Source organism: Choloepus didactylus, assembly GCF_015220235.1.
Source record: "Choloepus didactylus isolate mChoDid1 chromosome 26 unlocalized genomic scaffold, mChoDid1.pri SUPER_26_unloc2, whole genome shotgun sequence".
NCBI classification, from domain to species: Eukaryota; Metazoa; Chordata; class Mammalia; order Pilosa; family Megalonychidae; genus Choloepus; species Choloepus didactylus.
In genome coordinates, this window is record NW_023637615.1 from 1,516,866 (window position 1) to 1,520,550 (window position 3,685).

The following is a 3,685-nucleotide window of genomic DNA, read 5'->3' on the forward strand; positions in this document are numbered from 1 at the left end:
GGGGAAGGGGCAATGGGGAGTTAAGAAATGAGTGTAGGGTTGCTGTTTGAGGTGAAGGGAAATTTCTAGTAATGCATGGTGGGAAAGAGCATTACAACATTCTAAATGTGATTAATCCCACTAATGGAAGACTAGGGAGGGGGTGGAATGGGAAGATTTAGGCTGGATATATGTTTGCACAATTGAGGGAAAAATAAGACATTCTAAATAGATGACAATTGAATGCCAAGGATGATCCTGGATGGGATCTGAGGATGGAGGACAGGAGTCTCAAAGAGACACAGTTGAGACATAAGGAAAAGGAAACATAGAATGTAATCTTTGTATCATTGTTGAATCTCTTGTACTTCTTAGCTGTGCTTAATGGGATTGCATAAAAGAATGTTCTTGTTCATGGGAATTGTATATGTGAATTATAGTGTTTGTTCAAGTATGAGTGCAACTAGCTCTCATATGTTCAGAAGACAGAGCAATAGATGATGGATGATGGATAGGGAGGGAGGGAGGGAGAGAGGGAAAAAAACAGCAGTGTGACAGCATGTTTAAATTGGTGGATTGGGGTATCAGGGGAGGGAGGTCAGGGTATACTGGAGTTCTGTGTATGGGGTTTGTGTTGTTTTTGCAACTATTCCTATAACTTTGAATTTATTTCAAAATAAAAAAAAGAAAGGAGTCAGGGGCTGTGGAGGGTCTTTTCTATTCAGCCGTACTATTTGGAACCAGAAAGCCTCTGAATAATGATGAATATTTTCTCCAGCTGGCCCCCAACTGAGCAGATTGCAATCCTTTCCTACCTGGAGCACTGCAGGGGGTGTGAAAAGTAGAGACATTACTGGACATTTGCATTTAAAGAATTAATAAAAATTTCTCATTTAACAGAAAGAAAAAAAAAGATGTGTGCCAAACCTTGTGATCAGCAATGAGTTCTAAGAAAGGAAAAACAAAGGAATCTTCCTGAGCCACATGAATACAACATGGAGCTTTTTCTGTCATCTTTCTATACCAACCTAATTACTGATATGTAAAAAATGGAGTATGTTTATAAAAGTCTGGCTGCTCCCATAAAGCTAGTACTTACAAAATGTCTGCATATAAAAGGGAAGAAAACATTGCTATTTTAAAGCAATACACTGAAATTTTTCAAAAACAACCTATGAGAAATAGAACTTCTTAAACAAGTTAGGTATAAAAATTACCAAAAAATGTATTTGAGTCACAACAAATCTTTGGAAAAGTATTTAGAAAGCTCATTAAAAAAATATAAATGAATAAATAGCAAACTTTTGTTTTATTTTCACTAAGTTCCTCCTTCCCAGTTAGAGACAAATAATTCCTGATAAAGGACTTCAATTTTAAAAAACAAAAAACAAAATTCATGCAGAGTGCTATTTTTCAACATGGCTATAGAAAAAACTTAATTCAATGATGTACAATGATTGAGATTAGGCAACTCTCACCACAACACTATATTTCAGACCAAAAGGAGTGAATGATCCTCTACTCAAAGTCTAACAATAAATTTGGGGGTGTGGGGGTTGGGATTGATAATTTATGTATTTTATCTTGCCTTTAATATAGGATGAATAATCCATTATCTACAAAAATTATCTGCATTAAATGTGTTTTAGAAACAAAATTTTACTTAACATGTTGACAAACCCACCCCACATTCCTTAGGTTAATTTCTGTATAAGTGTTAGTTTATACTACTAATCACTGTGCTGCCACAGCTAAATCAGCTAAATATTAGTCTATATAGTATTACTCAAAAGATCTACAAAGGTATAGACCTATGTTTACCCAAAAAAGGAGCTTTTAAAAATAAAAACAAACTGAAAGAAAGCAATAATGTTTCAAATGAATGGCACTGGGCAAATTACATATAATAAATAACAGATTTAGACAGATTATCAGGTGTTCATCGGTTTCTGTCATAAAGATAAAATGTTTGAGGAAGATCTTGAGACTACTATCCCTCCCTCTAAACTTTCAGCTTCTACAAAGTATCAGATGTTACAACTGGTGCAAATGATAAATGCTATTAGATAAAAATGAAAATTCATCTACAAAGCAAACTAGCAAAATCTGTAGTGACTACTCATAAAAGGCTCTCTTAATTGGTGGCAATATCCTTTAGCACATATCCAGGATAGACTAAATTGAAACAGAATATTTCTGATACATTAGCAATCCTTTCATATATTTTTACTAACTATTATAAAATTCCAAAAATACATAAGTACTCCCTGTACCATGTGTTACGCAACAGTTGGGGGAAGACTGATGAAGTCATGGCTACCACTTTCACAGTTAAACACTGTACCTCGAGAGCTCTGCCGTCTATCCACAGTGTATTGTGAGGGCTCAGAGAGGTGGCAAACTGCCTCTACATTGAAAAGTTTGTAATAGAATGTCCCCAAATTAGAGGAAAGGGGGATACTGGGAGGGGAGGTAGGCAGGGTAAGAGAATTTTAAAATAATACTGGTGGGGAGTGTATATTTTAAGATAGCTACTATACCTTGTCTATCCTTTACCCTAATCTTGAATAACTGCATATTCATGCAAAATAAAATTTCTACTTTATAGGAAGAGGAGCATTCTGTTTGGAAAAGCATATTCTGTTAGGGGAAGATGTGAAGACATCTCTCTCATAAGTGCCATTTACTTGGTGGGTCTTTTGGCTATATCACTATGTGCTATTTCAACTTCCTTATCACTCAGACAAGTATTGGTGAACTCATCCATACTGTAAGCATTAGTTAAGTATCTCCAGATGCTGGTCATTCCCTTTAGGATATCAAAATTGTGATACTTTTTGCCACCACCTTGACAATGTGCAGTTTGGGTAGCAAGTTGCAATCAGTTAATGTCATTTCATTGCCATCCAGAAATTTATGTGTGGAAAATTTAATATCCTCCATACTATTCTCATCAATATCATCAGGAAGGGGAGAATGCAGATATTCATCCATTTTCTGCAGTGTTTTCAAGAAACCCCTCTCCAGTGCTTCATTAGACTCTGGCCTTGAATTCTTGATATATGCAGAGAATCTGGCAAATATTTCCATTCCAGCAGTATTTGATTCTGGATGTTTTGGTGAAAGCTTTAAATACTTGGGAAGGCATAAGACTTCTTCAAGAAATTCCTCAATCTTATTTACATCCATTTTGACTTCACTGTTGAAAGTGGGTGGGTCCTGGGAGCCAAGTTCTGCAAGTGTGCAGGCTTCCTCTTCAGGTCAATGGTAGGGACACTCAACACAACACCTTTGAGCCAAAGAATCATGAAAAGCCTCTGGGGAAACGGGCAGTATCCTATGCTTTCACTGTCACTGCCAGCCTTGATGAAGAGCTTGATGATGGGCTGTTTGTCCTCCTCCTTCAGTCCATTCAGTGACATCAACAACGCCATGGCCACCTTGGTGGGCTCTGTGGACAGCGGATGCTGCTGCTCCAAGGCTGTTTTGGCTGCCAGCTCCTGCCATGCTGTGATTCCCTTGAGAGTCCTGGCCTTGAGCTCACAGCAGCCTCGGCTTCTCAGCACCACCTCACACCTGCACGTGACTCCTACAGTACCTTTCTTCATGTGTGTAATTATTATTGTGAAAGAGATTCCAAGAATGGACATATTGATTTAAATGACCACTGTTTTATGAATTTTTAAACAAAGTTCTAACTTGCATA

The 3,685-nt window shown here is 37.3% G+C and overlaps 1 pseudogene; it reads right to left on the reverse strand.

The window, feature by feature from the left end:
- Window positions 1-2,662: 2,662 nt before the first annotated feature.
- On the reverse strand, window positions 2,663-3,413 carry LOC119525789 (annotated as a pseudogene).
- Between the last annotated feature and the right edge of the window lie 272 nt (window positions 3,414-3,685).